Source organism: Papio anubis, chromosome 16 (genome assembly GCF_008728515.1).
Source record: "Papio anubis isolate 15944 chromosome 16, Panubis1.0, whole genome shotgun sequence".
Classification (NCBI taxonomy): Eukaryota; Metazoa; Chordata; class Mammalia; order Primates; family Cercopithecidae; genus Papio; species Papio anubis.
The window spans coordinates 52976197-52989880 of NC_044991.1; the positions used below are offsets into that span (position 1 = coordinate 52976197).

General features: G+C 47.4%; 1 pseudogene; it reads right to left on the reverse strand.

The window, feature by feature from the left end:
- Window positions 1-4619: 4619 nt before the first annotated feature.
- Window positions 4620-5121, reverse strand: LOC101020026 (annotated as a pseudogene).
- Between the last annotated feature and the right edge of the window lie 8563 nt (window positions 5122-13684).

Below are 13684 nucleotides of genomic sequence, written 5' to 3' on the forward strand. Positions count from 1 at the left end.
GCCACCATGCCTGGCTAATTTTCATATTTTTCTGTAGAGATGGGGTTTTGCCACATTGCCCAGGCTGGTCTCAAATTCCTAGACTCAAGCGATACACCTGCCTCAGCCTCCCAAAGTGCTAGAATTACAGGTGTGCACCACCGTGCTCGGCCAATAAAACCAACTTTTTTTTTTTTAATGGAGTCTTGCTCTTGCTCTTGCTCTTGTTGCCCAGGCTGGAGTGCAATGGCGCGATCTCGGCTTACTGCAACCTCCGCCTCTAGGGTTCAAGCAGTTCTCCTGCCTCAGCCTCCCGAGTAGCTGGGATTATAGATGCATGCCACCATGCCCGGCTAATATTTGTATTTTTTGGTAGAGACGGGGTTTCATCATGTTGGCCAGGCTGATCTCAAACTCCTGACCTCGTGATCCACCTGCCTTGGGCTCCCAAAGTGCTGGGATTACAGGTGTGAGTCACTGTGCCTGGCCAAATAAAACCAAATTCTAATGACCACAGCTCTTAGCCAGCAAAAGTGACCCAAATAAGCCCAAGGAATAGGGAGGCTGTGGAATGGCCCATGAGTCACTCCGGACCAGCAGGAAAACAGATTTTCACAGGTCTAGGGCAGAGCATGAATGAGGTGAGCACTGGACCGCTTATCATGTTGAAAGCAAGGAAGGTATCAAACACTAACAGATGAAGTCAAAGGAACCCAGAACTGACTCACTTAAAATGGGACAAGTTTTAGCACCAAAACAGATGTTTACAATAGACTGAAACATATCATAATGACCAAATTACAAAATGAAACAAAAACAAGACCCCCTGCATTTGTCACCACTAGAATTTCCCAGGGAATAGGCCAGTTCTTTGACAATTGAGAAATAAAGGGACAGAATCAAGCATTTATCCTACCTCTCTATATTAGTTCCCTTGCTTCTTTCCTCTCTCTCTCCCTCCCTTCCTTCCTTTTTTTCCTTCCTTCCTTCCTTCTCCCTTCCCTTCCCCTCTTTCATCTTTCATCTTGCTTCCCTTTCTTTCCTTTCTTCAGGGGCTCACTCTGTTGACCAACCTGGAGTGCAGTGGTGCAATCATGGCTCACTGTAGCCTCGACTTCTTCACAGGCTCAGTTGATCCTCCCACTGCAGCCTCCTGACTGACTGGGACTACAGGCATGTGCCACCAGGCCTGGCTACCTTTTGTATTTTTTTTGTAGAGATGAGGTTTTGACATGTTGCCCAGGCTGATCTCGAACTCCTGGGCTCAAAGCAATCCACCCATTTTGACATCCCAAAGTACTGGGATTACAAGCAAGAGCCACTGTGCCCAGCATCAGCTGTATTTCAAAAACACCAAGTCAGTGATAAGGAAAAGTTTTCCTTTGTAGAATAATTCTAATTAAGAGAAGCAAAAAGAATGATAGAATTTTTTTAAAATCATCTTGCAGGCATGAATGAAACAGTGAATGTAGATAATGATCATCAGGAGATGCTAGAACCACGACGTGAAAGGTTTACAGGGAACTTTATGATGAAGAGATCAGGCTCACATCACCTGAACCTACTGAGCATTTGGCCTTAGCATCACCAAACGCGGCAAGGAGCCCTCCAGATGGGTAGCTATAGCAAAAACACAGTATCTCTTATTAAGTTTTCTTCCCTAAAAAGCTGAATCCGAACAAGCCTTTAGACCTGACTTTCCAATGTACAGGGAATACAGGGGACAGAGTACTACAGGATGCAGATGACACCATAGGGAGCAAAAACCCAAACTCAGAACACGGAACATTCTAGAAGCCAATTGATTCATCCTCTCCAAAAAACCAATGGCATTAAAACAAAAAGAGATGTAAGAGTGCTATGGAATAAAAGAGACTTAAGAGATAATAATAACCAAATGCAATGTATGAACCTTTCTAATCCTGATTCAAACAAGCCAGTTGTAAAAAGATGCCCTTGAGATAATCAGATAAATAAATATGCATCCTGGCTAACACGGTGAAACCCCATCTCTACTAAAAATACAAAAATTAGCCGGGCATGGTGGCCCGCGCCTGTAGTCCCAGCTGCTTGGGAGGCTGAGGCAGGAGAATCGCTTGAACCCGGGAGGCTGAGGCAGGAGAATCGCTTGAACCTGGGAGGCAGAGGTTGCAGTTAGCCACGATTGCACCATGGCACTCCAGCCTGAGCAACAGAGTGAGACTCCGTCTCAAATATATATATATATATATATGCAGATAGTAGGTGATATCAAAGGGATTGTTGTTAGCTTTATTGAGTGTCAGCTTTATTGATTGTTTGGTGGCATGTGTTTTTCTTTTTAAAATTTTCTTATCAGTTCGAGAAGCATGCTAAAGTATTTACTAGAGAAATGATAGTATCTTGTATTTTAAAAAAATGTTTTATCTTTTATTTGTTTCCATCCCATTTAACAGAAGTTCAAGTATCTTGGATTTGCTTTAAAACAATCCGGTACAAATACGAGAGGACAGATAAAACGATTCTGGCAACTGGTTGGTAATTGTTATCATTGTAGCTGAGTGATGAGTATATATTCTGCCTACCTTTGTATGTGTTTGAAATTTTCAATAACAAAAAGATAAAAGAGACAGCCAAAAAAAAAAAAAAAGGTAGGGGAGCACCAGGGCACTGGTTCTGAATCTGCTCCTAACCAGTTTTGAGCTTGAGCAAGTTAGTTCAATTCTCTGGGTCTCAATGTCCTTATCAGTAAAATCAGTAATGCAGTGATGACCATCTAACACCTGACTTCTGTAGTTCTTTATTCTCTTTGACTTGGGAACCATTTTTATTTAATTAAATTAATTTTTTTAACATTAAAAAAAAAATAGGGACAGGGTCTCCCTGTGTTGCTCAGGCTTATCTTGAACTGCTACCCTCAAGCAATCTTCCCGTCTAGGCCTCCCAATGTGCTGAGCGTGAGCCACCATGCTGGCCGGGAGCCATTTTTAAATGCCTTCTCTGTGACCTCCAGGAGGGGAAGGCAACCGTGGTGTGGGTTGTATCAGGAGGTGCGGGCTTCCTGAGGGAAGTGGAATGCAGAACCAGTCCAGGGTTAAACGGTGACAATGAAGAGTTTATTTGCGTTTTCTTAGCTAACCAAGGAACTACAAAGGGGAAGAAGGATTCATCTGACGCAATTTCTCCCCACCCCCTTTTTAGTTTTTCAGCGTATGTTGTTGGGTAATTTCTGTACAGGGTTCTCTATGCTGTGGGTCTAGATGGGAGAATTGCTTGCTCACCCATTGGCCTAATGCAGAGGGAACAGCTTTCCTCAGCTGCGGGGGTGTAACTGTTTCAGCTCAGGAGACTCTTACCCAACATTTTGTTCACTGTAAACAAAATTCTAGGTATGTGGGGAAATGTCTGCAATGAGGCAAGAGCATCTTGTGAGCAGAGGGTAGAAAGCTCTTGGTGAGCATCTATAGGATTTCTACATCATGAAATGTAGAAACCCCAGTCTGAATTCTTATACTCTGTCAGCTAGTATTTGTCTAGGGCATACACATTGACTGTAATACTAGATTGAGCCAAATGTCTATAGGAATACACATCTGCAAAAAAACGGACCCTTAAGAATGAATTGGGAGTTAGTTATACCATTGTTATGCAGCAAGCCACAGGGAGATGACTGTGGATTGATCTATAATTCTTTTAAATTCGGAAGTCAAGTTGCAGAGCTTTAAATACCATCTATGTGGTAGAGACCCTCAGATTTATACCTGCAGCCTCATCTCTCCCGTGAGCTGCAGATCCCTATTAGACAACTGCCCACTCAAAATCTGGCAGGTGGTCTAGCAAGTCTCTCAAACTTAACATATCCCAGTATGAACTCACGTGCAACCCCTTCCTCTCAAACATTCTACTTGCTGTCTTCTGAATAACAGTTGGCAGCTCCGTCCTTCCAGTTGCTCAGGTCAAATTTTAGTTACCTTTGATTCTTTTTTTTTTTTTTTTTTTTGAGACAGAGTCTTGCTCTGTCACCCAGTCTGGAGTGCAGTGGCATGATCTTGGCTCATGGCAACCTATGCCTCCCGGATTCAAGCGATTCTCCTGCCTCAGCCTCCCAAGTACCTGGGATTACAGGCGAGTGCCACCATGCCTGGCTAATTTGTGTATTTTTAGTAAAGATGGAGTTTCGTCATGTTGGCCAGGCTGGCCTCAAATTCCTGACCTCAGGTGATCTGCCTGCCTCGGCCTCCCAAAGTGCTGGGATTACAGGTGTGAGCCACTGCGCCCGGCCCACCCTTGATTCTTTTACTTTCATTCCCAAACTCCAATTCATTCAAGCAATCCACTCACCTTGGCCTCCCAAAGTGCTGGGATTACAGGTGTGAACCACCTTGCTCAGCTAAATTTTCTAGTAGCCCTATTAAAAATAAGTAAAAAGAACCAGGTGAAATTAATTTCAGCTATATATTTTATGTAGCCCAATAAATCCAACATGAAAAACATATTTTGTATAACCCAAAACACTGCAACATGCAAAAAGTATAGAAATGTTAGAAGATATTTTACATCTTTTTTCTTCCATACTGTCTTTAAAATCTGGTGTGTATTTTATGTGTAGAGCACATGTTAGTTTGACTTTTCTTTTTTATGATTTTAAATTTTTTATTTTATTTTGTTTAGGCATATAAACTATTAACAGACAAGGCCTACAGACTTACTTCTTCTTGGATACACCCATGTTATGGCCACAGCGGCCAGTGGTATTGCTGTGCTGTCCTGGGACATGAAGGCCCCAGAAGTGGCACAGCCCTCTATGGGCTCAAATCTTCTTCAGTTGCTCCAGGTTCTCACAGAGGCTGTTATCCAGACCATTGACCAGGTCCTGGCTATATTTTCCATCCTTTACATGTTTCTGTCTGTTTGAGAACCAGTCTGGGATCTTGGGCTGGCATGTTTTCTGCATAGTGGTGATCACACATCCACCTTATCCTCAGTGAGCTCTCCTGGCCTCTCAGTGAGGTCAATGTCAGCTTTCCTCCACACCACAGGAGCATATCTTCAATACACGCCCTTGATGGCAATGATGGCAAAGGCTGTTTTCCGACGCCCATCAGTGTTGGTGTTGAGTACTCACAAAATATGCTCGGACTTCTCAGGGATCACTAGAGACATGGTGGCAGCACAAGTGGTGGCGTATAGGTCTCTGGTGGAAGAGAGAATGGAAATGACCCCTTCTTTTTTTCTTGTTAGAGACAGCGTCTGCTCTGTCACCAAGGCAAGAGTGCAGTAGCGTGGTCATAGCTCACTGTAGCCTCGATCTACTGGGCTCAAGGGATCCTTCTGCCTCAGCCTCCTGAGTAGCTGGGACTACAGAAGCATGCCACCATGCCCAACTAATTCTTTATTTATTTTTTTATTTTATTTTATTTATTTATTTATTTTTGAGATGGAGTCTCACTCTATAGCCCAGGCTGGACTGCAGTGGCACCATCCTGGCTTACCACAACCTCCACCTCCCAGGTAGCTGGGATTACAGGCATGTGCCACTGCGCCTGGCTAATTTTTGTATTTTTAGTAGAGATGGGGTTTCACCATGTTGGCCAGGCTGGTCTTGAACTCTGATCCGCCCGAATTGGCCTCCCCAAGTGCTGGCATTACAGGTGTGAGCCACCGCGCCTGGCCTAATTTTTTTTTTTTTTTTTTTTTGGTTTGGGGTTTAAGCAGGCTGCCCAGGCTGGTCTTGAACTCCTGGCCTCAAGTGATCCTCCTGCCCTGGCTTCCCAAAGTGTTGCGATTATAGGCGTGAGCCACTGCACCTGGCCAGTTTGGCTTTTCAATGGTTAAAGTGAAATGAAGTCCTACCAAACCAATAAAGCTGTGATTAACAGAAAAATATTTTCTGCTGCCTCAGTTTTTAGTTAATTTGAATGAAATTCAATTAAAAATTCAGTCCCTCATCCCAGGAGCCACATTTCAAGTGCTCGGTAGCCACATGTGGTTGGTGGCTGCCACATTGGACTTTGTAGCTCTGCGTGAAACCACACTTTCCCCTACGGCTCTCTCAAGATGGGAATGTTTTCTTCCCTGTGCTTTTTGAATGTCCATGGGCTTGAGGAGGGGTGGGTGGGGTGAGTGTCTTTCCTGCCGGTCGTTGATGCTTTCCTGGAACATTCTCCCTCCTTCCCGTGAAAAACGGTTTCTCCCACACCCTGTGGTTACCTTCATCTACCAAAGCCTGGGTACAAACATTCTTCCTTAGAGATTTCACTTTCTGAATCATTGTCACTTTCTCTAACACTTTCCTGTCCTTGGTGATATCAGTATCTTTGTAAATAATATTTCCAAAATACTGACCTCTCAGTTTCCTGCCAGTGATCCTGTCATCTCCCCAGTCTTTCATTCCCATGGTCATATCCCAGAGCTGTCCTGTCAAATAGCGACACCCTTTCCGTAACAGAAATGGCATGCATCACGTTCCACTCCACTGTTCACTCCCTCTGGCACCCTCCCTGCGCTGAGACCACCAGTGCATCCTTCCCAGCTTCTCTGCCCATGGTCCACCACATCTCATGCTCTCACTGACTACCCTGCCAGCTGTAATGAGACTGTCAGCTGCTGGAATCTCTTCCTTGTGTGTGCTCAAGGCCCTTGCCCTGTCTTGGCTCCATCACTTCCCTCTTATTATTTTCATCTCACCTCCAAGTCTGGGTCTGCACCCACACAGCCGAACCTGGCTGGGGAGAGCAAGCAGCACCTAAGGTCCCCTCCTGGTCATGGCCACTAACTGGTCTCAGTTGGCCCCAAATCTTTGACAGTTCCCTTCAACCTCCCATTCTCCTAGATGCTATTTTACTATCTGTAAAAGGACACAAAAGACCTCCACTTTGCTAAATTCATTTTCCCCAAATATACTCTACCAGGGAGCAACCATACCCCTGCTTTTGATTTCCCAAAGAGAGACAAATGCTTGAATATAACTTACATAACTTTAGGCAAATCTCACTTCACTTCAAAAAGTCTGTCAAAAAATTAGAGATGCTGGCTGAGCACGGTGGCTCACACCTGTAAGATGACAGCGACTTTTATGCCAACGGTGGATCTGGCCGAGCCTAGGGAGTTTGAGGAATGAATCAGTAAATATATGTCCTGGGTCTCATTAATTTAAAACAATTTGGTAAAAAAATTAGACGTTTAGGGTCTAGCATGAAAGGCCCGCGTTTTGTAAAACCCAGTGCTTTTTGGGAGGCCCAGAGGGTCACCTTGAGCCGCAGTTCAAGACCAGTTTTAAAGCAACAGTTTAGATTCCCGTCTCTAAGCCAAAAAATTAAACTGCAGGAAGGTGCTTGCCTGTTGACTTGAAAGTACCCAGCAGAGGCTACTGAGGTGGAAGGATTGCTTGAGCCCGGAAGTTTGACACTGCAGTGATCCATGATTGTGCCACTACATTCCTGCCTGGGCGACAGAGACCCTGTTTCAAAAAAAAAAAAAAAAAAAAAAAATCACATGCCGAATATGCTCTGATAGGAGTTGGGTTTTTCCACCAAAAAGAAAAAGAAAAAAAAATAAAAGGTCAGGCACAGTTGCTCACGCTTGTAATCCCAGCACTTGGGGAGGCCAAGGAGGGCGGATCCCCTGAGGTCTGGAGTTCGAGACCAGCCTGACCATGGAGAAACCCCATCTCTACTAAAAATACAAAATTAGCCAGGCGTGGTGGTGCATACCTGTAATCACAGCTGCCTGGGAGGCTGCGACAGGAGAATCGCTTGAACACGGGAGGTGGAGGTTGTGGTGAGCCGAGATTGCACCATTGCACTCCAGCCTGGGCAACAAGAGAGAGACTCTGTCTCAAAAAAAAAAAAAAAAAAAAAAAAGGAGAGAGAGAAAGCTCTGCCTGTTTACCTGATCCTAAGCTGCATGTTGCTAAGCTGAGTGTTGCATCTGTGCCTGAGCTGGGTGGGTAAGCGTGAACTGCTGAGCTGGGGTGGTGGGTAAGCGTGAACTGCTGTGCCTGAGCTCGGTGGGTAAGCATGAACTGCTGAGCCTGAGCGGGGTGGGTAAGCATGAACTGTTGAGCCTGGGGTGCAGGGTAAGCATGAACTGCTGTGCCTGAGCTGGGTGGGTAAGCATGAACTGCTGAGCCTGGGGTGCTGGGTAAACGTGAATTGCTGAGCCTGAGCTGGGTGGGTAAGCATGAACTACTGAGCCTGGGGTGGTGGGTAAGCCTGAACTGCTGAGCCTGGGGTGCTGGGTAAGCACGAACTGCTAAGCCTGAGCTGGGTGGGTAAGCATGAACTGCTGAGCCTGAGCTGGGCAGGTAAGCATAAACTGCTGAGCCTGGGGTGCTGGGTAAGCATGAACAGCTGTGCCTGAGCTGGGTGGGTAAGCGTGAACTGCTGTGCCTGAGCTGGGTGGGTAAGCGTGAACTGCTGAGCCCAGGCTGGGTGGGTAAGCATGAACTGCTGAGCCTGAGGTGGGCGGGTAAGCGTGAACTGCTGAGACTGAGGTGGGTGGGTAAGCGTGAACTGCTGAGCCCGGGGTGGATAAGCGTGAACTGCTGAGCCTGAGCTGGGCGGGTAAGTGTGAACTGCTGAGACTGAGCTGGGCGGGTAAGCGTGAACTGCTGAGCCTGGCTAGGCGGATAAGCGTGAACTGCTGAGCCCGGGCTGTGCGGGATAAGCATGAACTGCTGAGACTGAGCTAGGCGGGTAAGCGTGAACTGCTGAGACTGAGCTGGGTGGTTAAGTGTGAACTGCTGAGCCTGGGGTGCTGGGTAAGCAAGAACAGCTGTGCCTGAGCGCCGGTGGGTAAGCGGAACTGCTAAAACGCTGCGGGGCGCGGAACTGCTGTGCCCGGAGCTACGGTAAGCCGAACTGCTGAGCCTGGCTGGGTGGGTAACCGGAACTGCTGTTCTGCGGTGGGTAAGCTGGAATCCTGAGCCCGGCTGGTGGGCAAGCCGGAACTGCTGAGCCCGGCTGGTGGGTAAGCGTGAACTGCTGAGCCCGGGTGCGGGTAAGCTGGAACTGCTGAGCCCGGGCTGGGTGGGTAAGCGTGAACTGCTGAGCCTGGGGTGCTGGGTAAGCAAGAACAGCTGTGCCTGAGCTGGGTGGGTAAGCGTGAACTGCTGTGCCTGGAGCTGGGCGGGTAAGCGTGAACTGCTGAGCCCGGGCTGGGTGGGTAAGCGTGAACTGCTGAGCCCGAGCTGGGTGGGTAAGCGTGAACTGCTGAGCCCGGGGCTGGGCGGTGGAATCAAGCCTGATGGACGGTGGGGCGGAATTGCTGGAAAGCCGGATGGAACTGCTGGAGCCCGGGTGGAACCATGGAGCCCAGGGTGGTGGGTGGAGCCGGAACTGCTGAGCCCGGTGGTGGGTGGGGTGAGGAACTGCTGTGCCCATGCTGCAGCTGGAACTGCTGGAGCCCGGAAGGTGGTAAAGGAACTGCTGAGCCCGGCTGGGTGGAAGGAACTGGAAATGGAAGGTGGAACTGGAAATGGAAGGTGGGAAGGTGGAATGGAATGGAGCCCGGAAGGGTGGAACTGCTGGAGCCTGGGTGGTGGACCAAGGAGTTCGGCTGGGTGGAATTGCTGGAGTCTGGTGGTGGTGGAACTTGCAGTGGTGGAGGAACAGCCAGGGAAGGAATTGCTGGAAGGGAAAGGTGGAACTGCTGAGTCTGGCTGGCGGGTGTCGCTGAACCGCTGTGCCCGGCTGCGGGCAAGCGTGAAACCGCCGAGCCCGGCTGGGTGGGTGTTTGAACTGCTGAGCCCGGGGTGGTGGGTAAGCATGTACTGCTGAGCCCGGGCTGGGTGGGTAAGCGTGAACTGCTGAGCCCGGGGTGGTGGGTAAGCGTGAACTGCTGGAGCCCAAGCTGGGTGGGTAAGCGTGAACTGCTGTGCCTGGGCTGGGTGGGTAAGTGTGAACTGCTGGAGCCTGGGGTGGTGGGGAGGATCTGGATTCCCTGTGGCTGTTCTGTCTAGATGAGAAAGATGCACAGCAAAGAGACTGCGGCCGATAATCTTATGACCTTTTTTCTGATAATAAATTTCTAATTACTGTTCTCACTAATTCCAAGCTAAGGGCCATTCTCAATTGATGTAGGATTGAGCATATACATAATCATATAACTGAGACTTCAGCAGTAAAAGCTGAGACACATGCGCGGGCTAGAGGGAGCCTTGTGTGCCGGAGGAGTGTGGGCCACCAGGAAAGCGGGTTCTCTCTGCCTCTACTCACTGTGCGTTCCATTGCCAAGATTCCTGAAGTTCTAATCCTTTCTTTCCCCATCTGTAAAATGAGGATAATAATCACTATGTCAGATGGCTACAGTAAAGTTTAATGCGACCATGCATGTAAGGCATTGATATTGTGCCCAATGTCGTCTAAAGTTTCAGGAAATAAACAGCAACAATTATGACACATGCAAGCCATGAACCCAAGTCAGTCATCTGCGCTGAACAAACCCTTTCATCGAGTATCATTGACTTCTGGCTTCAGGTGCAACATATACACTCTTTACCAAAAGGTGAAGAATTCTGGCCACGCTCAGTGGCTCATGCCTGTAATCCCGGACCTTTGGGAGGCTGAAGTGGGAGGATCGCTTGAGCCCAGCAGTTCAAGAATAGCCTGGGCAACATAGTGAGACCCTGTCTCTATTATAACTAAATACATACATACATACATACATACGTTTTTTTTAAAAAGGTGAAGAATTCTGAACTACATAATTTCCTGTTACCCTTTGGATCTCTTCATCTACCTCAGAAATGCTGTGTGTGTTTGCAACACACTATCATAGAAACAGGCATCATAACCTTTTAAGTGTAGGGCTGTCCAGGGTGGCAGGGGCGTTACTAGAGAGCAGATTAATTGCTGTCATCTCAGTGGGCAGGAGCTTGAAATGCTGTGTGCGTGTGCTGCCATCTTGTGGTATCTTGGGGGAACATGTGTCTGATTATTCTGGAGTCGCTAGCTGACTGGGTGACTTCTAACGTTTTTGAGCAGGATTACATGTTACATGTTACATACACATGGTACATAGGCACCCATAAATCCACACCAAAAATGGTGTTCCAGACAATGGGTTATTTCACCCATCAAATTATTTACAGGTTGCTCTAAGTGTAGGAGAAGGGAGGACAAGGCACATCCATGTCTAAGGAGGAAACACATGCCCCTTTGCAGGCCCAGGAGGCTGTCCTGTGGAGGGAGGCCCTGTTTCCTAAGTGCTTCCAAGGGAAGCAGATCTGGGAAACTGAAGGCCTTAGAGATTCCGCTCAAGATGTACCCAACTCAGTTCTGCTGGTGTGCCAGCACTGCTCGCCCCCAGCCCCTCAACACACACCTTAACTCATTCTCTGGAAAGCTACACACATTCCAAGTAAGAGCGTGGCAGTGCCAGTCCCCAGGCTGCTCTGGACATTCACACACTGAAGGGCATTGGGGTTGTGTCCAGTTTGGGGCTACTCTGCATAAATCGGCTATAAACACTTGTGCACAGGCTTTTGTGTGAACTAAGTTCTCATTTCTGTTGGCTAATTCCGAGAACAGTAAGTACTAGGTCACATGGTAGTTGCATGTTTAGCTTTTCTTTTTTTTTTCCGCCCAGGCTGGAGTGCAGTGGCGCTATCACTGCCCTTCCCTCAGGTACTTGATTCCGGAAACTGACTCTCAACCTGCCTTTGCCTACCTCTCAGTCTCAGAGGAACCCCTTCGTTGAGTCTTTTCCTCCTTCTAGCTCCTGCGTTTCTCTCACCCCATCTCACCTCCGCCTGTCCATCATAAGCCTATTCTATTCCCTGTCCTAAGTTTGCACAAGAAAAAAACCTGAGGCTCAGATTGGGTAACACGGCCACAGGTTGACAGCCCAGATGTGATGAGCAGGAACAGAGAGCGCAGAGTCCCCAGGTGAACGGTCAGGCCTTGGGGACTTCAACAAGGAAAGGTGAGGTGCTGAGGCCTGGGGCTCTGAACCTGAGGAGTATAGGACACTGGGAGGACAGCAGGTGGAGTCATGGCTAAGGGAGCTGAGAACATTCCTATATCCTTGATTCTAGCACTAGGATCAACCCCAGGAAGACACACGTGTTTCCTGTCAATGGAAAACTTTGTGCTGGTGGGGTGTCCTAGAAGGGAGCAGGATAATGGGGAGGAGGGTCTCTCAGTCCCTGGCGCTGTGTGACAGGCATTGGGTGATGGTCAGGAAAGAGGTTACTTTCCATCATTTTGATTTCTTGTTCAAATTTTGCATGAATTGAACAGTCAGTTTCTAAGAGGTTCTATTTCAGGAAACGGCAACCTCCTTCCCTGGGCTATCCCCTGTACCTGCCCCTCAGGATGCCATTTTATTTCCTTTCCTTTTCTTTTTTTGAAACAGAGTTTCACTCTTGTTGCCCAGGCTGGAGTGCGATGGCACAATCTCAGATCATTGCAACCTCCGCCTCCCAGGTTCAAGAGATTCTCCTGCCTCAGCCTCCAAGTATGTTGCCTAGAATGAAAGAATGACCTGGAGAGAAGTACAAAAATCATACAAAAAGAAGAATTGAAAAGAAAAGGCAAAGCAAGGTTTATGGAGTACATTCACCACCGAGTACGCTCACCGAGTATGTTGCATGAGAATCGCTTGAACCTGAGAGGCAGAGGTTGCAGTGAACTGAGTTTGTGCCACTGCACTACAGCCTGGGTGAAATAGCAAGACTGTCTCAAAAAAAATATTGTGGCCAGGTGCGGTGGCTCACACCTGTAATCCCAGCACTTTGGGAGGCTGAGGCGGGCAGATCACGAGGTCAGGAGTTCAAGACCAGCATGACCAATATGGTGAAACCCCGTCTCTACTAAAAAATACAAAAATTAGCCGGACGTGGTGGCACGTGCCTATAATCCCAGCTACTCAGGAGGCTGAGGCAGGAGAATCGCTTGAACCTGGGAGGTGGAGGTTGCAGTGAGCCAAGATCACACCATTGCACTCCAGCCTGGGCAACAGAGTGAGACTCTGATTCAAAAAAAAAAAAAAAAAATTGAAATGAGTAGCGTATGCATGCCTGTGGTACCAGCTACTTGGGAGGTTGAGGTGGGAGGATCACTTGGTCTGGAAGGTCAAGGCTGCAGTGAATTGTGATAGCACCACTGCACTCCAGCCTGGGTGATGGAGAGAAAAATTTTAAAGAAATACAGTAGTCAACATGAAAGAACATATAAACACATATATGTTATGCAGAAAAAGAACTAATTCCGGAACTCATCCCAGTGTAGCCATTGCTCAGCTCCAGAAATGAACTTCTATGATTATTTTTGCAGAACTCTCTGTACCCACCTTGGCAACCACTATTCAGAATTTTATGTTTTTCAATCAATTGCCCTTCGTTGTAGTCTGCCTCAATTCTTTGTATTTGCATAGATTACATGGAATAGTTTTGCAAGCTTTTTATGCCCTACTGTTCTTCTGGATCTCCACACCTTGTTTGTGACTTTCCTGCATGTTGGAGCACGAAACCTGTGCAGTATTCCACTGTAATGGCTGTAGCGCATATCATTTCTCCATTCTTCTGTTAATGTACATTTGGATTGTTTTCAGTTTTGCTGCCTTGATCAATATTTACCTGTCTTCCAGGACACATGTGCAAAGTGCTGTGTAGTAATGGAATTGCAGGGCCAGAGTTGCATGTTCAACTTTATTGGATAAGGGCAAACTGTTTTCCAAAGTGGTCATACTGATTTAGAGATTTGCCCCCCACCCCCATCCCAGT